We start from the raw sequence: 23,193 nt of genomic DNA, 5'->3' as shown, positions 1-23,193 counted from the left end.
TATTTTTTCACTATTGCAAGGCTATCTGTTCCCATAGGCCAGAATGGGCGGTTTGCTTATAACATCATAAACATAACTGACCCTAGGAAAAAGATAGGAAAATAAAGTTTAATATGCCTGAACTCAGAATGTTAAGATGCATCTTTTAGTGAGTGTGATTTTTACATTCTGTGTTTGAAAATACCACTTTTAAAAAGTAGGTATTTTCTTGCCTAACCATCCAGTGTGCCTCTGCTAGGTTTGTGTATTGCATGTCTGGCTTTTGAATGACAGGGGGCTGGAGAGGGCTGTGGCTCCAGAAGTCTGATGAGTCAGGGCTGGGCTGAAAGGACCTTAGTTGCATTTAGAGTAAGGGGAGGAGATTTCCTTTCACCTGCCTGGCCTGGTCTGCTTTCAACAATGCTGTCTCCAACCCTTTGCCAGGAAGTTGCACTAGGGAGGACAGAACTGGTTTTGGCTGGGGACAGACACACTCTGCCTTCAGAGAACAAAGGATTTGTGTGTATAAAAAGTGGGGCCCAGACCCCAGACTTTTAGATCACTTCTGGGAAATCAAGAGGAAACCTTTGTCAAGGAGGAGAGCCAGAGAAGCTGAGGAGAAATACTGCCCCTGTGCTGTTTGCTCTCTTGGGTTGGCCTGTAGTGACTGCTTGCTGCCAAGGAAAGGAGAAGAAGGACTTTGCTATTTACTTTGTCACCTGCTTGAAGAAAAGATCTCCTAGGGCTTGAAACTGAGATTTTCTCCTGTTCTGAAGTCTCAGGAACACAAAGACTTCACCCCTTCTGTCTCTCTGCATCTGGAACTTCTGTTTCAGCTGCTACAGAAGAAAATTGCAACACCGATGCCGGCGAGCGACACCGTAACCTGCACTGAAGCTGTGAGTGCTACACCGTTTTGCAACATAGGCACAATGACCCGCAGCAGTGCCGCATCAACTCCGAAACTGACTACATCATCGCGGAGCCATTCATCTACGTGGGTGATCGCAAATCCATCGATATCGGGCCATCATAAGGAACATTGGTTTTGGTGCCATTGTGATGTAACCTCCCCGATGCAGTAAGGAACAGCCCTCTCGCCTCCCCTGCGCTGCAGTAGGGAACAGAGGCTTCACCTCCCCTGGGGTCATAAGGAACTGATGCCGCGCAACGCCTACAAAGCCGCACCTACTCGACACCATGAACTGTCTTCATTTTCATCAATTCTAAGGTACTGTTCTTTGAGGGTCTGCTTGACTCCAGGCCCGACACCACACACCTCGTGGTCGGTGCTGTACTAAGGGATTTTCACCGGTCACAACGTTGTTATATCTCCAAGGGGAGTTATTTGTTGCCACAAGCTTGATTTAAGTCAATAACCTATTTTTGAAGATATCTTGATACCTGTACTGTGGACTTTTGTTGTTTGGTCTTGTTTTGGTTTAGATAAAGAATATTTATTTTTCTAAACTGGTGTGGTGTCCATTTGTAGTGTTTCCACTGTATTACTGTATGTGTTCACAGATGCTTTTCATACTGCCTCTGAGATAAGCCTGTCTGCTCGTGCCACACTACCAAGGGGGTTAGCAGGGGTTATTTTAGAAGTGTATCCCCCTTACCCTGATTAGAAGCAAGGCCCCCTATTTGGACAAATGTACCTACCTCTGTCAACTAGAGACTCCCATTTCTAACAGTTACCATTTGTCCCTGGCATGCATGGTCATGCCTCTTCATGTGTAGAGCCCTCTACCCAGAGCATGGACCAAGTACTTCTAAACCTCCACTGCTCCCATTTTTACGACCCTTTTAGGACATACTTTTTTCTTTTTCAGTACTCAATACAGTGCTCGTGCTCGTACCGGCTCTGTCTTCTCCCACCTGCCCTCATGCCCCGTCCATAGATCACACGCTCCCCATCACTACTTTTCCCTTTGATGCTGCTTTCTGTTTCCCCAACTTCCTCCCTCCCATCTCTGCTTGCTCCCTCGCACATCCCGGTGCTTGCCCTGTCCACAAATCACCCTCTTCCCCAACCCCAATTGTAATCTGTTGCGTTCTACTGAGTGGTGGTGTTCTGCCTTTTAATGTCATGTTAAAGTTTAGCTGACATGCTAATTGAAGCATGTGTGCACGGCTGCTATTACTTGGCACATTATTTTCCTCGCATGTGGGTACTAGGTGTGGGCTTGTTTACACCATATGTGGTCATTCAGCAATGGTATTTGTAACTGGAAAATCAGCCCTCAAGTGAATCAGATATGCATTATCACAAGGCATGACAGTGCTACTAATGTGCCTGTGTCTTCTGCTGCAATTGCATGTCCATGTTTCTTCCGTGCGAAATGATTGAACTGTTTGTGTCTCACCATGTTGCTTCTCATTTCTTAGGGTGGGACTCTATTTCTTCAAATTTCTCCCGTCGGGTCACTTTCTTACTTTTTCCGCATTCCCAGGGGGAGGTGTTTCCATGCGTCATTGTTGCTTAACTTGAAATCTCTTCAAAGGAGCCAGGCTGAGTCTTTATGTCAACACCACCTAAAGGTATTCAAGTGCTTTACATTAGCACCAGTTACGTTTTTTGTGCAGTTTATATAGCCCCAACACCACCTGACGGTATTGGAGCACTTTACCTTAACACCAGTTACTTTTCATGAGGGCACCATAAACTTAGGCACATTACTTAATCTCCCTGCGGCAGCCTACATTTCCTGTTGGTAGCCCGTCAACCTCCCGCCTGTCGCTGCTTGCCCACACTAAACTCCAATTGCACAGATCCCCTCTTCCACCAGATTCCACCCAAGTCTGCTTTTCACATTTGTTTTCTTTGTGCAGTTTTTTGTAGCGCCAATACCACCCGTAGATATTGGAGCGCTTTACGTAAGCACACAGTTACTTTTCTTTTGTACAGTTTTATATAGCTTCAAACACCACCAAAGGTATTGATGTGCTTTACATTAGCACTAGTTACTTTACACAAGGACACAATATTTTTTGTATGCACGAGGAGATTTAGTGATTTGCCCAGAATCAAGGATGTTAAGCCGACACCAAAACTTAAACCAGGTGTCCCAGCTCCATAGTTGGCAGCTCTGGCCCTTCCACCACATTGTATCCCAAGATCACGCCACATTTTCTCCCTAGCCTAGGCCTCAGTTCCACATTTGGTGATTACGGGAAAATTGCTTTATCGCCCAGTGGCTGTGTGCATTTTCTGTTGGTTGCTCATCCACCTTCAACTCATCGTTGCTCCCCCCGCTGAACTCCATTTCACAGATACCCTCCTCCACCAACTCTGTTTTTCAAATTTATTTGTGCAGTTTTATGTAGTGCCAGCACCACCAGAAGGTATTGGAATGCTTCACATAAGCACAAGCTACTTTGTTTTGTGCTGTTTTATATAGAGCCAACACCACCCTAAGGTATTGGAGCGCTTCACATCAGCAGCAGTTATTTTGCACAAGGACACATTTATTTATGTGGGAGGGGCAAGATTAAGTGATTTGCCTAAAATCTAGGATGTTAAGCCAACGGCAAAACTCAAAGACGGTTTACCAGTTCCATAGTCGACAGCTCTGGTCCTTACGCCACACCCCATTCCAAAGGGATGCCATATCATCTCCCTAGCCTCAGCCTCAGTTACACATCTTGTGATTACAGATAATTCCAAGCACAATACTTTACTTTTCTCTGCATGGAGCGAAAATAGTACTTATAAAACATCACAGCAAAACATGAGCTAGAATCAGAGATAAAATATAAATAAATTTGAATATAAAAACCCATCAAATTCGGCCATAGGCACTTCCATTTCATTATCGGGGGGAGCTCGAGATCCCTTTATGAAAAAAGGTATTATTTCTGCCCCAGCCCATTTCGGGGCTGGATGCCCCTTTCAGAATAGCATTAAAAATGAAATGAAGATGCCTATCTCATCTAGGACTAGATCCCCTGGGATCTTATCCAACGCTGGTGCTTTATTTGGACAATAATGGCTTGACTCATCTCGATAAATGTGATGTAGGTGGCCTCCACACATTCACTCGGCTCTGCGGATCTACTCACACAAGAATGAGGCCCTGCAAGTCTGATGCTGCAAGGCTGGCATAGTGCCTTTGGTCTTGTCAGAACACTTTGGGAAGTACACAGGGTACGGAACAAAAACTAGAAAAGTGGGCAACCCAGTCTGAAGCCAAAATGTAATTTTCAACAGGACAGAAGCCATCACTGCTTTCAGTGGACACAATTTTCCAGAAGGAACGGCGATCTCTGCCTCTGGCTGCAACGAGCAGACCTTCCCATCTCCCACGCTCCCAATCCCTTATAGCTTCTATGCCCATGGGCATACGTGCGCTTTATACATTTTTAATCAATCAATTTGAATCTGCAATCTATTTTGTTGCTTTATGGGATCAGTGAGTGCTGCCTTTGCCCCTCTACGCTGCTTGTTGTACGAAGAGGGGGACATTTTCCTCCCTATTGCCTGCTTAGTCTCCACAAACAAATTATTTCTTAATCTCAAAAACCTTTGGTAGTGCAAGGTGTTGTTATTCTCCAAGGTCTCCCATGTATCCAACAACTGGTCCAGTAATAGCAGCCTCCCTATGCCATTGGATACTATTTTATAATTCTCCCTAACTGACTCCTTTGACTTGGTCATGGCATTCCATGTGACTCTGCGGTGTATATTGGTCATTCTCAACCCTCTGTCGAATGGCTCAGTGCAGTCAGTATAGGTAGTGCGGGCTAGAATCCTGAGATCAAGGACGAGGACATTACAGTCTCTATCTTGGTGGTATATTACAATCATGTCAATTAGGTAGGGCCAGAGCCTTACATCTAGTACTATATAATCAATAAGACTGGTACTCTGTGGGCAGTTGAATGTCTGGCTGCCCTCTCTATCGGAGATTGTTCTGCCATTACAGGCCGTAATCCCCGGTTCAGGGTGAATGCATTGAATTGGACGGTCAATGGGGACATTTCTTTATAGATGGAATTACTAGTCCCGGTATGGACCATGCATCCTCATATGTAAGGGCCTCACTGCTGGCATCAAGAAGCTCGTTTGGCAATTGAAGTACCCCGCCTCAATTTTTATCTCCCCAACAGGTAATGTTGCTAAATGGAAAGTCAGGATCTCTATGACCAAGGATTCTGTTTTATTTCCCACTGGTCGAGAGTACACGTTATAAATATTGTAGACTACATTGTGTGGAAAAAAACAAACTGATAGGCAAAATATCAGGTGAGCACAACTTGATTTCCCTGACCATACAGAGTAAGATGGTGTTAAACACAGATCGTGAGCCCCCCTCATGGCCTGCCTTTCCCAGTTGTTACAGCTTCCAGGCTAAAGTTAGCAAATCCAGCATGGAACAGGGGTTTTAACTACCAAGTCTCTGGGAAGATACGGAGGACATGTGTGTCAATAAATTCACACTTTTCCGGGCAGATTAATTTGGAAGAGATTCTTGCAACATTCTAAAATACTAGGATGGTTGTGGGAGCTAAGAGGCTGGTAGAAATAACCCCATCATTACCTGGGCAATGGCATGTACCCTTACTCTCTATTATTTCAGAAGGCAAGGAAAGAGTGATACTATCAATGGTAGGTCTAGGCTTCACTTGTTGAGCATGGTTAAACATCTTACCTTGAGGCTGTTGTCCCACCCCTAAGGTGGGCTATCTATGACCATGGTTGGCCATGCTTGGAAGGAGGATATCACTGGAGATCCCTAGTTCAGATGATCCTTAACTATTGGCGACTTCACATTTGATCTGGCAACAATTGATGGAAGCATGCCTAATTCAGGCGTCACAGTGAGCAGTAGCAATCTGATACTCACTCCCAAGGTCCCTAGAATAGGCACCCCTGGTGTCTCTCCCTACTGCGCTAGCACAAGCACTAAAAGGAGAAATCAGGATGGCATTATCAAGTCAATCTACACAAGCCAGAAATTTCAAAGCATAGTAGTGTGCTGTTACTCCTGGTTATTTGTTTTCACAAAAGCACAAAAAAGCAGGCTCTACAGGGACTGTTCTGTGCAGTGTTCGAAATGGTGGAGTTAGGGCAGTGAACATCTATTATAGGTTTCATAGGTAGCACAGGTCCCGCTGTGTGGAGGAGTTACTTAGGCCAGCCGCCAGATCCTGGTTTGCCCTGCGGATCATACTTGGAGATTGTGCAGCTAAGGCTTTATACAGCCTTATGGCACACACAATAATTTAAGAATTCAGTTTTCAGTCTTGTGCAGCTAAGGTCTGTATTCATTTTATCCCAGTCAATTCATGCTCAATGGCTACCAGGCAGACAAAGACGGGAGATAGTTCTGCTAATAACAGTTCCTTTACCCTAATAATATAGTACTCCATTTGTTTTTAGTTATATTGCCCATAATGGTATATGAATAGTTGCTCCTTCCAAGCCCTCCAAAGGAGTTAATGTTGGTTGTACCAGAATGAGAGGCATGAGAAGGAAACTTGTTTGGCTTGCAACCTCCATGGTTTTAGTTTGAGCTGCCCACTAGGGTCGTTTGGCAAAAGCAGAAGCCTGAGGGCTACCTAAGACAGGTGGCTTGAGGTCACTAAGCACCACCCCATTACTCACAATGGCCCTGATGTATTAAGTGAAGGAGGAAAGTGAGCCTTATTGACACCTGGAATATTAGTGGAGCTGAGGGAAAGTCTCCTTTCTGGAGTTCAATTTTGGTGCTAATGACCCACATAGCTCTTTGTATCATCCTGTCTTTCGAGGTACTGGAGGTGTGGAGATGGAGGGCCTCCAACAGCGTTTCTCTTGCCCATTCTCACAAGTGCTGTAAAACACAAGACAAAGTAGAGGAAAATATAAAGAACGTACTTGCAGACAAGGCGTAAGGGGTGTGGCCCAGTCCAGCCTCCTCTGGGCTCTGACGGGCGTGGACGAGCCCCCTCTTGGCCTGGGCTTGGCATTGACGCTGCGGAGTTGGTGTCGGCACTAAAAGCGGTTGGGGAGGCTTGCTACTCCCCTCATATGTGCAACTATTCGGCATGCCTGGTGCAAAGACTAGTGGGACAGGTAGTCCCCTGGTAGCATCCCACACTATGTCCCAGTGATGCGATATAGCCCACAGTTCAGAAATCCCCCCGTAGGCAAGAAGCCAATGTGTCAGGGGCTGATCTGCAGTCGGAGGAAGAAGGAGAGAGTCCACCCGCTCCCTGCTGGCACAGGGGGCAGCACGAGCAGTCAGGGTCTCCACATGGTCCCAGTCCCCAACAGAATGCCCCAAAGCGGAAAAACAATGAGAGGGAGGAGGGCCCTGCACATTATGGCAGAGAAGGCCTCGTCAGTACCAAGCAGGGCAAAGCCCACTCCATAGGCAGGTGACCGTCAACAGCAAAATCTCAGTAGGGGGAGACGGCCGGTAATGTCCCAGCAAGTGCTCCAGCAAATGTCTCTCCCACGAACCCTCAGTTACAGGAGGCAACCAGTCAATTGAGAACACTCAGGGGTGAAGGAAACAGCCTCTCATCAGCCCCAGGGTTGAAACACTGTACCTCTGGCAGGTTGCAATACACTGCCGTGACCCCGGTACCCTCAAGGGTCTCCACGTGTCAGGAGATCCATGCCGGAGGCCCTGGCAGCGGCAGGAGACTAAAGGAAGGATGTAGAGCCACCACCTACTCCCATGGCACTGCCGGCATGCGTGGCTCGGCCACCGCTCAACCTCTTGGGAGGGCTGATAGGCCGCGCGGCAATCCTCATGAAATCCTCGGCAGGTCACACCGATCTCCAGTGCTGCTGAAGTCAGGGGACAGCACATAGCGGTATGCCCCTGCTGCTTTGAGGTCACAATGGGGGAAACCCCTCTGCACACTGTCGGCCACCCTCAATCATTGCACCCTATGGCCCGGTAGGGGGGCATCCAAGCCAGCTCTCTTCATGGTCGGCAGCAGCCATTACCCAGGCCTCAAAATGCGGCTATTCCTCTTCTTAGAAAGATATGCGGATTGCCGGTGAATCTAGCATCATGATAAATCACTTAATCTCCCCATTTCTAAGCAAAACAAGCATTGGCAAAGTCATTAGGTTTTGCCTATGAGAAATCTATTGTTTTAGGTCTCAGCTAGATAATGCAAGCAGGAGTACTTGTGATTTCAGGCCGACTCCCTTGTATTGTGCACACACACATACCACTAAAATGCATGCGTGTGGACATAAAATAATGCATTTCTTAAAAAGTTGTTAAAACATGAATAGGAATTGTTTATTTTTTTTGCACAATCTGATGGTATTGAGGCAATCAATTTGTCCTCCTTCTTGCCATAGCACAAACACGAGCCAATGGTATCGGAGCGATTTAAGTACTTACCAGTTACATTCCACAATGACACATTCATTTTTGTTGCTGATCCTGTTTTGATTAAGGTATTTCTGTCCCCTTTCATTGCTGCTTCCTCTCACCCTCTCCCGTCACTGCTTGCCCATCTCTCTATCCCATCCTGCTTCCCTGGTTGACCAGTCCCCCAATACCTCCCTCGTCACAGCTGCTTAAATTAATTACATTATTTTTTGCACACTCCAATGGTATTGAAGCACTTGTTCCGTTCTCCATCTTGCCACAGTATTTACACCTGCCAAAGGTATTGGAGCCCTTTAAGTGGTCACCAGTTACATTATACAATGACACATTTATTGTTGTATGCAGGGGGAAGCGTAAGTAATTTGCCCAGAATCACAAACTGTTCAGCCGAACCCCGAGATTTGATCCTTGTTCCCCACTTCCCTTGTCAGCAGCGTTGCCCATTACGCCACATCCTCGCTTCACTTCAAATCTCCTCAATTGTTTCTCACTATCACTTCCAAATTTGTTCAGTAAGACTTCGTTAACACCGAACAAGCACTAGCAAAGCCAATAGATCTCAGCAATACATGAGCTATTGGCCTTATCTATGTGAATTTCTTTTAGCCATGTTGTCTAGCAGCACATTTCCTGTTCAGCATGGTTGAAAGTCACTGAAAAAGTGCTATGATGCTAGCAGCGCAGGCCACGTCATAGTGCTTTTTGTGTTAGGAGGGGCGAGACAATAAACTCAACACGGAGAGGCGAAAAGACTCAGTGTTGGCTCAACATCTTGTGACATTAGGCTTTCAGTGACTTTTAGCCATGCTGAACAGCAGATGTGCTGCTAGACAACATGGCTAAAAGGCATTCAGGTTGACAAGGCCTATACCGCGGGTATTGCCGAGACGTCTTGGCTTTACCCTTGCCCTTGGCAGGGCAGCGACTTTGGTGCTGGAAAGTACTTGATTAACAACAATAGTGCCTGTGTAGTTATGGTTAGGTCAGAGTTTGACGCTGTTAGAGATTTTTTGAGATATCTTAACCAGTAATCCGCAGGTGTGAATCCATGGAGAATTTGCAAATCCAATAGAAAAAAGTAAAGCCTCACTATTGGACTATTTTTCTCCCATTATGGGTTTGCGAATCTGCATGAAGATTACCAAATCCACCACACACTGATTGGCTAGCCTTCATAGAAAAAATTCTGCTGCGGCCACCATTACCCAACACAGTGCACTGAGCACCATTTTAGGAAAAATCAAATCAAAAAGGAGGTAAGATGGCAGGGTAAACCTAACCTGACTCCAAGGCCCATGTGAGGAGGCCCTGGCACTAAAAGGAACATTACACAATTGAATGTGATGGGGATGAGTAACAAATTCTGGGTCCGATTCACAGATGTCGCAAATCTAGCTTGCAAATGAATTTGGTGCACCACAGCTGTGTCTGGCCAACTACCACTGTCCTTGAACTTCAGCTTTGAGCAGTGGGGGATGGCTGAATCGTAAGGCTCCAATTCAGCCTGCAGTTGTTTTGTATAAAAGATGTATTAGTCGCAGCACAGTACCCATAGGACTGCATTAGGCAAGTCCTCTAGAGAATCTAAGTCCCATAGACTTAGAACATGCTACGTAGCAACAATCTTCTGACATCATTTAAACATATACATGCAATTCATGCAACAGCAATACAAAAGAAACATCATTTATAAAGAGAATGGAACACATACCTTCCCTTAACCAAAACAGCAGCTAAGAAAAAGATTAACATTAGGGGAGAGGAGTTGGTCTAACGGCTAGGGCACTCGACCTCGGACCTGGGGAACTGGGTTTGAGTCTCGATAATGATGCTGAACATCCTGTGATATTGAGCAAATCACTTAATCTCCCCGTGCCTAACAAAATATGAATTTGTGTCCTCTTGTAACGTAACTGGTGCTATGTAAAGCGCTCTGATACCTGATTGGATTTGGGTCAAGTTCGCGCTATATAAAACTCTGTAAAAAAAAAAAAAACATTAACCATAATCCCTTAACATCACAGGAGGACTACCAATTCTCCTACTCACTTTAACTCTAGATGCCACAGACTCTGCATCAATAGGTGCATTGACAATACTTCCTGAACTTCCTGAACACATCTGGTAGGTACTCTCTCTTCCACATGATCTGAGCAAACCCCATCATGCCTGTTTATTCTGACTATATGCTGGTTCTCCTCAGCAAGACTCATATTGTCCCCGCTTGACACCTCACTTTTGCACTTGACAACTCTCCTCACATTTCACACTCTACCATCCCTGGTCACCACACTGTTAATATGAACTTTAACCACCTTAAGCGCCAGACCAAATTTTGAAGTACCTTTTACCTTAAAACTAGGTCTAAGTATCCTCACACAATCGCCTACGAAATGGTAGGTTCTTCCACCTTTCACTTGGCATTATGCACTTCTTTTATGTTCTCCTGTTTCTCCTTCACTCTCAACGAGGTACTTTGTACATCCATAACATCAGCTTACAGAATCTTCTTCCTTATCTACCACGGGCATTACTTACACGCAGGATCCCTTTCCTTCAACAAACGGAAAGGACTCACCTCTGCAATGGAATGAGGGGTAATGGGGTACATCCATAACCTCTCTCTCAACACATTTTTCCTATCCCTTTCAGGTTTCTTGGCCTACTCAATAGCATCCTTAAGAACACGTTTAAACCTCTCAACCTTGAGGTTCATATAGGGCTGTAGCTGTAGTCACATGTCTAATAACACATCTTCCTAGGAACTCCTCCATCTTTCGTGACTTCAGCTGTACCCCATTACCCATTACAAAAACTTCAGGACGACTGCCTTCACGGACAAAAACATCCTTAAAGAACTCAATTACAACCTCTAAAGTAGCCTGAGTGACAAATGTAACTTCCGGCCATTTGCAGTGATAGTCAATTCATACCAATGCAAAGTATGTGTCCTGGGGGAAACACCTTTAGGGACCAGAAATATCAAATGCTTCTTTTTGCTACAGAAGTTTGGGCCACGCACAGGTTTCAATGGGGCGGGGAATGGCTTAAGCATCTTGTCACTGCTAATATACACACCACATTCTCTCAGCACCCTATATGCCATTCTGTCCATCCTGGGCCACCAAAAATTGGCTCTGGCAAGTTTTTCATGGAAGACATAACCGTATGGTCTTCATCTGCATGTCTTAAAATGTCATCCTGCCTAGACTCTGGAGGCACACACTTTCCTTCTTTAAATATCGAATCACCTTCGTCTTCCAGGTCTCCGGATATGTGATAGTAAAGCCTCATCTCTAAAGGCACTTATTTTTCTCTGGTCCACCCTTCCACGTGATATTTTTTTTAAATTTCCATCTCTCATTCTCAGCCATGCTTTTCCTCCATTCCTCTTCTAAAAGGCTGCCAAAATCCTCAGTCACATAATTCCTGAGGGATGCAATCATACCAATGTCATTACGCCCTTCAGTGGTCTTGTCTTGTCACCAGGACACAATAATCAGGACAGACAATCAGCAATAATATTGTACTTGTCTGCTACGTGCTCTACATTAATTGTACTCCTGTAATCTAGACATGAGACTATCCATGTCTGCTGTGGCATTTCATCCCCTACCAGGAGACCAAATCACCCCCAAACGTTTGTGATCCATTCTTGAGTATGAATCTACTTCCCCACATATAATTCTGGTAGTGGTCGATGCTCCACACGCACCCCAAAAGCTCTATTTCAATGACAGAGTACCTTCTTTCTGTGTCACTGAGCATTTGAAAGGCAAAAGCAAAACACCATTCATACTTTGCACATTTCTGAGCTAAAACACCACCAATGCCATATAACTAGCATCAACAGTAATAACACAAACTTTGTTCACACAGAAATTTTCTCTTTGATTTACTGGAAAGCATTCTGTTGTCTCTGTCCAACAGAATTCTGCCTCGTTCCTATTGAGCTCCTGCAGTGGTTCCACATTGGTGGCAAATTTCTTAATAAACTAGCTATAATATTCGCATAAACCAGCAAATGAGAAATGTTTTTCATTGTTATCTGGAGCAAGAGCTTTACCAATAGCATATATAAGGGACTTCTTAGGAACTACTCCATACCCAGAAAGCATGTTCTTTAAATATGTGGCAAACAGTGCCCAAGCTATTAGCCACATAAGCATGGTTTTTCAATAGAATCTCTAACCGAAATCACACACTTGTTATTGCCAGTGTGAAACACATATATAATCAGTTAAGAAGCATAAACACTGAGCAAGTAGGCTAGAAAATTTGCCGACACTTATTGTCTAATAAGTGCTGGTTATCCATCCAGCACAGTTTTTACAGATTACATATTGGCTGTTTGTTTGTCATGAATTGTTCTGTGAAGCTGTGAAAATCAAGATCAAGGTTTATGGATGTTAGAAATGGGGGTCTCTAGTTGACAATGGCTTGCACCTTTGTCCAAATAGGGACCCTTGCTTCTAGTCAGGGAAAGGGGGATACACTCCTAAAATAACCCCTGCTCACCCCCTTGGTAGCTTGGCATGAGCAGACAGGCTTATCCCAGAGCCCGTGTGTAAAGCATTTTTGAATACATACAGTGATACAGTGAAAACACTACAGATGGACACTACACCAGTTTAGAAAAATAAGTGATCTTTATCTAGACTTAACACAAGACCAAACAACAAAAATCCACAATACAATATCAATAATATGACTTCTAAATGGTAGAAATAGCTTAGTTCAATGTAGATGGTAAATGCGACACTTTACTCTCAAAGTACCTTAGATGCGTTACGCAAAGTGAACAAAAAGGGTCGCAGGGAAGGTGATGCGCTGTTCCTTACATTCAGGGGAGTGGATGCGTCGGTTCCTTACTGCTACGCAGGGGAGATGACGCGTCACTTACTTACTGCGTGGGGGGTTGACGCCCGGTTTCTTACTGCGTCCCGGTTACGATGCGACAAGTTTTCGCCTCGATGCGATGATCCGCTGCGATGTGACAAGATGGCGTCTTTGAGGCGATGCGACAACTTTGATACGATGCATGCACACCCGACGGCCGTATGGCGAAATCGGTGATTACTTGAGCCACGACAGGCCCTGCGACGTGCTTCTCCGGTGAAGCGGCGGCAACCTCTGCTGCGGCGACATGCTTCTCCTGCGATGCGACACGCTTCCTCGGTTCTGCAACGGTAAACAGGTACAGCGGCGGCCCGCTTCTTTGGCGATGCGATGGCAACAGCTGCAGTGGCAACACGCTTCTTCCTTGTTGCATCGCGCTTCCAGCTCCCAGAAACAGGCACTCTCTAGAGGTCCTACAACAGCAGCCGTCACCTCTCTGCAGGTAGAATTCCCAGTGAGGAAATTCAGAGGGAGCTGGTAGTGAAGTCTTTGTATCACTGAGACTTCAGAACAGGAGGCACGCTCAGCTTCAAGCCCTTGGAGATCTTCCTCAAGATGATAAAGTACACACAAAGTTCCTTTTCGCCTTTCCTTGGCAATACGTAACCACGGCAGGCCAACCAACAAACAGCAACCAGCACAGGGGCAGTCTCCTCCTTCAGCTTTCTTGGTTTCTCTCCTTGGCAAAGGTTTGTCTGGATTCCCAGAAGTGACCTAAAGTTCTGGGGTCCAGGCCCCAATATTTATACTACAGAATCCTTTGTTCTCTGAAGGCAAAGAGTGTCTGCATCTAGTCAAAGCCTGTTCTGTCCTCCTTGGTGCAGCTTCCTGGCATGAGGTGGAGGCAGCATTGTTGAAAGCAGACCCGGCCCAGGTAGCTGTAAGGTAATCTCCTCCCCCTACTCTCTATTCTATGTAGGCTCAGGCAAGTGAAAGGAAATCTCCTCCAACTACTCGCTATTCAACCGAGGTCCCATTCAGCCCAGCCCTGACTCATCAGATTGCCGGGGCCAAAGCCCTCTCCAGCCCCCTGTCACTCACAAACCAGACTTGCAATACACAAACCTAGCAGAGGCATGCTGGATGATTAGGCAAGAAAATACCTACTTGCTAAAAGTGGTATTTTCAAACACAGAATGTAAAAATCACCCCCACTAAAAGATGTATTTTAACATTCTGAGTTCAGGCATACTAAACTCGTTTTTCTACCTAGTTCCCTGGGTCAGTCTGGATTATAAGGTGTTATAATCAAACTGCCCACTCTGGCCTATGGGAACAGTTAGCCTTGCAATAGTGAAAAACTAAATTGGCTGTAATTCACTATCAGGACATGTCACACACATCAGGGCATGTCCTACCTTTCACATATAATGCACCCTGCCTACCGGTGTACCTTGGGCCTACCTAAGGGATGACTAACGTAGAAAAGGGAAGGTTAAGGGACTGGCAAGTGTGTGCACTTGACAAGTCGACATGGCAATCCCAGACTGCGCACAGTCTCTGCAATGGCAGGCCTGAGCCACATTTTACAAGCTGCTTCCATGGGTGGCACAATCGGTGCAGCAAGCCCACAAGCAGCATTTGATTTACAGGTCCTGGGCACACATGGTGCACTGTACTAGGGTCTGACAAGTAAATCAAATAATCCAATAATGGAGTCACTAATCCATTACAACAATTTACAATAGGGAGCATTTTGGCACTGAATAGCAGTGGCGAAGTGCCCAAAGCATCTAGACCAGCAAAAACATAGCAAAAACATAGGAGGCAACAGCAAAAAATGGCAGGGAGACCCACGCCAATGGTGCCAGGTCTAACAATGGACATATATAAATTAAAGAACTTTCATATGAAAAGATCACAACGTGTTGCTTTCACCTCGTGAGGGATTAATGGTGGACTGATCTTTAAGACGAGAGCATCACATACTAGAGCAGCGTCGACTGGCATCTAGGAAGAGTGGGGGGCAGGCAAATGGGTGGTGGTTGGGTACATGGATACAAGGTGAGAGGAGATTTAAATAAAAAGAAATTACTTACCTTGCCTGCCGCACAACGTACTTGCTCCATTCTGTGTTCTTCTCTGTCTCCTCCCGGCTCCGCGGGCTACTGCAAATTCCCCTAACCAATCCTGGCACTGCTCTCAGGCTGGTAACCAGGATTGGAGGGAGCAACCTCTCCCAGTGGTCTTAAGAGCACTGGTGGCCTGTGCTTTCTCTCACCCAACTGTCTAAGACAGCTGGGTTAGTGAGAATTAAAATGTGCATGTCTGACTGACCATCGCAAGACGGTTGACCAAAAGGACATGTGCACTTTAAACTATGCACAGTCAACCGACCACTCAACCCTGCTGCTGCTTCCACTCAGCTGGCCCCGCCCCATCCTGAAACTTGGAGCGGGACGGGTTGACGAAAAATAAAATGGTAATGAAATACATTTTTCGCCTCTAGGGGTTTTCTGGGGGCATTTCAAGTGAGGCAACACTCCTCCGCTCTAATGGAGGAGCTGTCCCTGTACTAGAGTGCTCAGATATGTTCATGTTAGTGACAGCAAGGCAAGCCATGTTTTGGCTCCAAAAAAACGCATTGTGCGTGCTGCAACTGGCCCAACTGGGTGCCACTCCCTTGCAGGTGGAGGTTGTTTAAAGCACCAAACCCAATGTGAGTGTAGGTAAAATAGCATATATATATATATATATATATATATATTTTTTTTTTTTATTAACGGCTTTTCCGCACTGATGACGGCAAGAGCCAGAAATGCGTCTGCGGATGTTTTATAGCCGACACATACCCCGTGAGTGCACCGGACCCTGGGAGTACCATGAACTCCTTGTTTTTGCTATATATATATATATATATATATATATAAATATATATATATATATATATATATATATATATATATATATATATATATATATTCACTTAAAAAACCATAGGTTTCACACATGTTATAGTTAGCTGGACATTTCCCTCGTAAAAAACCAATGAAATTCCCCCGTTATAGTTAGTAAAGGGAACTATAACTCACGCGACCGCAATCCACTGCTGATGACGTCAGATATTACATCACTGTATTTATTCACTTATTTACCCATTTTTCTTTCCTTTAACCTTTAGCTATACATATTTAATAAATATTTATTTTACAGAAAGACACATATGTCATCAGTGATGTAATATCTGACGTCATTAGCAGTGGATTGCGAATACCAAAATGAGTAAGTGCCTTCTGTGAATACCAAAATGGTAGTGAGTTTAGGATTTTGTCTTAAGTTAGTTCTGTGAATCGGGCCCCCGAGCACTGGTTAGCAGTGGTAAAGTGCACAGAGTCATAGGTCAGCAAAAACGAAGTCTGTAAAATAGGAAGTTGAATGCAAAATGTTTGGGGGTGACCCTGCATAAATGGCCAAGTCCAACAATGTGTATATACTTTAATATTTTTATTTATTATTTTTTGCATTCTTTAATTGTTTCAAACAGTCGCGTACACTTGGAGTAGGCCTCGCAGACCACAAGTTAGAAACCACTGATTTAGAGCACACATGCAGGCCTTCTTGAAATTGATATAGAACAGAATGAAAAAATAAAGGATCCAAGAGAACATATTGCCAGATATACAACCATCGGGGTTTACGACTCACAAATTGCGAATTTTAGTGACTCTCATTTTGCGAGTTACAAAACCTGATGTTCAGCAGTGTCTGAGAGACTGTTTGCGATTCCCAAATGGGTCGTAAGGGACCTGCCTCATTAATATTCATGAGACAGGTCGCAAATTGCAACCCATTGGGAATGGCTGGCACTCACAGGGACGTGGCCTGCTGGAGTCAAAAGACCGCCATGTCTGTAACTTCTTTTTAAATAAAGATTTTTTTTTTAATGCAGCCCGTTTTCCTGAAAGTAAAACAGGATGCTTTTCAAAAATAAAAATGAAAAGATTTCTTTTCATTTTTGCAGAGTAGGCAATGGTCAGTTGGACCTCTGCCCGCTCAGAAAAAATGTTGGCGCCCCCATTCACAAAAGGGAAGGGGTCCCTTTGTGACCCCTTCCCATTTGAAAATGGCCTACCACCAATTTGAAATTGGTGGTAAACTGTGACTGTTTTGCGACTGCATTTATGTTAGAAAACATTCCTACATACCAGTGCAACTCGTTATTAGGAAGGGACACTGTTGGCACGCCCCTTCCCAATAGCGGCTCGCAAACCCTATTTTGCGAGTTGGTAATAGGTTACCAACTCCCAATAGGGTTGGTACATTTGAAAATGCATTTTACTGGTCTCAAATGGTCCGATGGGCCATTTGCAACCGGTAAAATGGGTCGTATACTGGCCCATAGATCTTTATAGACTGGAAGGCAGAGTTGCTAAGAAGTCACACAATGTAACGCAGCAGGACAACTTGCTGTGGTGCGCTGAAGGTTAGGAAGAGAGCAGAAATGTACTATATCTACTAAGATGTGACACATTCCTGCTCTCTCCTTGTGCTGGCGAATTGTGTGCTGGCTAGCATCAACGCAGTTATCCTTGCGCCATGGTGCAAGGGTGCGTTCATTGCAGGCAGGCTTGCTTATATGAAGAAAAGGATACCTTCCTGCCCAAAACAATCCGTAGATGCATTTTACTCGTTCTATGTATGCTGCAGAATGTAGCACACACAGAATGAGGAAATAATGAGGTGAAATAAAGAAATTTCTCCTCATTACACCTCACTTTGGAAGGTGTACCATTATGACGCAATCCCAGGTTTATTGACTTGAGTAAATCTGGGATTGCATCAAAATCCATGGATGGATGCATGGGTCTGGCCATGCTCCATCCATGGAACCCCTTCACAACGCAGAGTAATGCCAGGCAGCGATTTGCGCTGCCTTGTGTCACTCTGAATGTACTAAGCCACGCAAGGTGGTTTGGCGTGGTTTAGTAAATCCCATTGCATTGCCTACCGTTGCTTTGTGTGGTGCTAGGGTAACGCAAGCCCTTAATAAATCTGCCCTTTGATTTGTTTTTTAAATAGTGTGATAGGGAGGCATGCCAGGTCAACGTGTAGGATTGTGAACATTTGCATTACCTATACCTAGAAGGAAGTGGGATCATTTGTGCAAGTGGGTGTTATCATTTATTTGAGCCTGTAGGAGACAGGGTTTTTAACTTCAGCACTTTGCTGCACGAAACGAATATAAAATATTGTGGTGCTCCCACCAGCATTCAGGAAATAGTTTTATCCTCTGACAAGAGTCAATTTACAAATTTCTCTATGGTGGTAAACTGCCTGCAAGTGATTTATGACTGCCTATTGTCACTCATGGCCCTTTAGCATGCAGCCTTTCATGTAGTATAGACGTATGTCTTACAATATGTTTATTTATGATGTCTTGGTCCTAATGGTCCAATAAAATATATGTAAAAGGACTAACCTATTTAGGACCCTATAGTTGTGTTATTCCCACCATACTTTAGCATGCATGTATTCTCAGACACATCATGAGACCCAAGAACTTACTTCACAAGATTTAGTAAAAAAAAAAAATTCAGTTTTCAAACAGAAAGGAGCATCTCCATCGAAGGGAGCTGATCTGAAGAACAGTTGGCACCAATGGGCTACCCGTGACAAAGGCAGCATACCCAGCAATGGTATGCTGAAAATAACGCGCTTCTCATTATGGCAGACTCATAGGATGTCAGGAGGTACTTGAATATGTTTAAACAATGTTTAGAATGTTAATTTTATTGACTATTCTTATAATTGCCTGTGCTAATGTTGTATTATATATAATTTGCTACATATCTCCTGCTCTTGGGTAGTGCATTATAAAGGCCTGTGCATACAAAGCTAAGAGAAACCAACCTACAATAATCTGCACAGTAATTGTAGGCCTTATTGCATGTCTTCATACAGATCCTACTTGTGGTATAGCCTATGGGAATAAGAGTGTAGCCTTTTCTATTATTTCTGCTCTGCTGTATCCATGGGCTATGACTGAGACTCTGGACCATGAGGGATCTACCAGGTGTGGCCAGCATCTTGGCCTGCCTAACCACAAACTTATAAACCTTCCATTCAATAAATGGTCAACGATCAGCTTGATTATCTACATATATTTAATAAGAAAAACTCAGACGCGTCACTTTCTCTTGATATCCACAGCGTCCAATGGAAATCTGGGCGATTGCAAGGTACAGTGCTATAATAGTAAGCTGTAATTCATACAGCGCTTTCATCAAAGCACTCTACATGGAACATTGATGCACACAATTATTAATGACTACATGAGAAGCCCTTACTGGAATTTTAATCTATGGCAGAAGCATTCAACTCTACAGCTGTCTTAACAAGTTAAAGTTTGAAACGGGATAGCATGATGACTACACGTGCATTTAATTTTGGAATACTCCATTATATTCATAACAACACAAAATAAGGTTTCTAAAAAGTAGCAAACTGCTGACATAAAAGCTTCCCTAAAGCACACAGTTACACATGCTTTTGGGTGAACCTTATGTGGTGGTAGATTTCCACATAACATTTAAAAACACGAATTGAAATGAGCAGCCTGGCCGAGCAATAAAGGCGTCACTTGTCATGTGCTGCAAGGAATTTCTGAATAGATCTGTTTTGAAAATTATTGAAATGCAGGAAATGCAGCTTTTCTTTCTGATGAGAATCAATTGTAAAAACAGTATTTTGGGCCTGTACTCCATGAACATCGAGCATGTCTTAGTCATTTCAAAGGTCGTTCCCAGATAAGATTAGCTGTGATCAAGCACAGTTTCTTGGTAGATATGGGATCGGTTGCCTACCCCCACCCCCCACGTAGGCCTGGTGAAAAAAAACATTTTAAATGCAATCCTTAACTCCAAGAGTCAGTATGTAAAACAGCAGAGGGCTTCCTTGGCCAGTTTCCGAAAGTTATGGAGGGTCCAGGCTGCCTAATTCTGGAGTTTCAGGAGCCTGTCTATGAGTTCATGGGACAGTGCTGTACAGGTAAGACCCCAGTACCCCAGCCGAGTCATCGCCAGACTAGTGTTTCAAGCTCCCTCAGTGGTCTTTGAGAGTCTACTAACAGGTTGCACTTTTTTTCAAAGGCGTCAGTGTAATTCTGCTCATTGCGCAGTAAAAGGGGGTAGGATTATCAGGTGCTGTTTCTGCCTTCGGGTTTCTGCACCAATGACCCAAGGACATGTTTTTTCCCTTGGAACACAATGCTTGACCCCGGCTGCCTTTCCTCCACCAAGAGAGATCTAGTGCACAGTTAGGAATTCCATCATCAATACAACATGAAAAGGAGACCCTTAAGTCAGGGGGACACCAGGATCATGAGACAGAGAGTTGGGAATATTCTGTAATCCTACAGTGACGGGCGATATAAGCAGCATGACATGTTGCCACGCTGACAAAATATTTTCAAGTAAAGATGTACCCTGAAATCACAAACAGAGTAAAAGTAAGGTGCCTAGCATGCTGAGAAAGAAAATGCTGGTAGCCAGAAGCATTGCCCCAATAGGGTATTTGCCAGTCTCCAGAAAAGCTGCAATGATCTGCAAGACACTGCATTGATCATGTCTTTATATAGTACCCCATCCCAATGATTTCACCTGTTTATTGTACCCTTGTGGCGGGAGGGAGTCGGAGACTTGGCAAACTCCAGCTCTTCTTCAACTGCTGGTGCTTCTTTGGTACCAGTTGTTCCTGAGGTAGATATTGGCAGCAAATCCCGATTTCTGAACTCCCCAATCTCTGCTTGTAATGTTGGGTCTCATGGCTCTGACCTTCGACATACCCTCTGACTACAAGCAGATGGGAAGCACAACCAAGCCTGCTCTAAATCGTCATCTGATTTTATGACCGTTTAACTGTGAGGAGACTTTTTGTCATCACTGTTGCTGAATTTGCTTAATGAGAAATGTAAGGCTCTCTTAAGAGAACTCAAGTGCACCAGGCAACCTTCTCATCCTCTCCTTTTATCAGGACATATCAAACCATGCACTACATTTGACCCACCACTACCTAACAGTGCAAATGGTGGAGAGCTATTTCAAAGGGTACCCCTATCCAAACATGGGTACCTACCCACTTTGTGCGGACAGTGCACTGGTGTGTTCCTTCATTTGTTGAGGGCTTATTAGCCTACATGTACAGAGATTACCTGGTGCCTACATGTGCTAAACACTGTGTGGCATACATCTTTGGAAATCATGGGTTTATTTTCATGGAACAGACTCCATGCTTATTAGCAATCTTCACATAGACTACCTTGCACACAGCTTTGCTCTGCACATAAGCCAGGTGCTCGTAAAATTAGCACAGTGTCAGAGCCTGACGTGGCCAGATGGATTTGGCTGCGAGAGTGTGAAAATTCACTGCATGCCCGTTAATGCCAATCAAAACCTGGGGAAGGAGAGTAAGGCTGCTCAATGCCTACCTCCCCACAGGTGCTGCGTCAGCATTCAAATATTGTTTAGCAGTCTAGTGCAGCACACTTTTTGTAAAACTCTGTGCTAACGCCTTCTTTGAAACCAATGGAACTGAATGCAGATGCATTGGTGGGTAACATTTATATGTGTGCAAAGTGCTTTTTATATTAGGATTTTACAGTTAAATATTGAGAAGTGGCACTTTTCATGGGTTTCTCCCTTGACGGTGGTAGAGGGTAAATGTTGCCGTCAATATATACATCCAATTTCATGCGGATCTGGGGGTAATGCACACACACTTTTGAGGTATTTTATGGAACTGATATATGAAACCCATTGGCATACACTACTTTTCTCATTTCTTTTACAAAATGGGCATTAAAGGGTATATTCAATTAAAGACCTCATAGAAATGCTGGACGGAATATCCAAAACTTTTACAATGTATTAGACATTTGACTGGAAAAAAGGTGAAATCTGCCCATGTAATCTGATCCTAATTCACAGAGGTAGGATCAGAATATTTTTCAAAGTGGAAATGCCACTATGAGTGTTCTGCATAATAAGTATGCAGTTTTTAGGTTTCGCTTTCACAGCGCTTACGCTGTGCTTGTGAAGTCTTTTGTATTTAAAAATAAATCTTTGTGGATTCCAATGTCGTTCTAATTTACTAGCTTCCCATTGGCCAGCATGTCGTCTGCTTTCACTTCCTGCTCTGATTTTACGTCCATGGCATCAAATGGAGCTTGGACCAAGTACAGCTTCCGGACACTGGCCACTGGCTACTGGCCAGTGTCCTCCCACTGACCACATGCGTTCCAAGGTACTTTTTTTTAACTTTTACAAATGTACTCCCTAGGAATGCATGTATCTGCAGTTTGTCTGCTCAAGCACGCTGTATTACTTTTTTCTTGGCCTCCGGGGTGCTCAAACTGTGCACGACGGATGGCTCCATTACTAAAATGAACTCGGGAGGAGCCTCTTTGAAACTGAAATTGAAAGGCTTTCTTAATATAAAAAAAATATGTAATTACAAACATTGAATTTAATTCACAAATGGCCTCCGCAGTCGCAACGGAGGCCTCGCAGTCACAGCGGGGGTCCTGCTCTTATGATGGGACCTCCGTACAGCAGTTTTCCATTGTTTAGGCCCCGCTATGAGTACGGGACTCCCGCCGTGACTGTGAGGCCTCTGCCACGACTGCGGAAGCCATTTGTGAATTAGACACATTATTTTTATTTGTGTCCGGGGTGCTCACGCCATGCACGACTGACCACTCCGTTACTAAAATGAACTCAAGAGGAGACACTTCAAACAGAAATCAAACAGCTTTCTTGATGTAAAATAATACATGTAACATCAAACATTGGTACTAATTCCCATACGGCCTCTGCAGTTGCAACTGCTGCGTCTGCAGAGGCCGTTTGCGAATTAGACCCATCATTAGGTCTCGCATTAGGACAGCGCATGCGCTGCCTCTACGAGGCATTAAGTAATCTGTATGTGTTGGCAAGCGGCCGGTAGTTTCTCCTGCCGCTTGCCATTTGGTGAATGT

General features: G+C 44.4%; 1 protein-coding gene across 3 annotated transcripts in view; it reads right to left on the bottom strand.

The window, feature by feature from the left end:
- The window catches only part of LOC146860186 (dual oxidase 1-like), a 1,129,619-nt gene that overhangs the window by 314,063 nt on the left and 792,363 nt on the right, over positions 1-23,193 (bottom strand). The gene's annotated exons all lie outside the window — the stretch shown is intronic.

The sequence above is a fragment of the Triturus cristatus genome, chromosome 3_1 (assembly GCF_964204655.1).
Source record: "Triturus cristatus chromosome 3_1, aTriCri1.1, whole genome shotgun sequence".
In the NCBI taxonomy this organism is placed as follows: Eukaryota; Metazoa; Chordata; class Amphibia; order Caudata; family Salamandridae; genus Triturus; species Triturus cristatus.
This window is presented reverse-complemented; position numbering and strand designations above follow the sequence as displayed.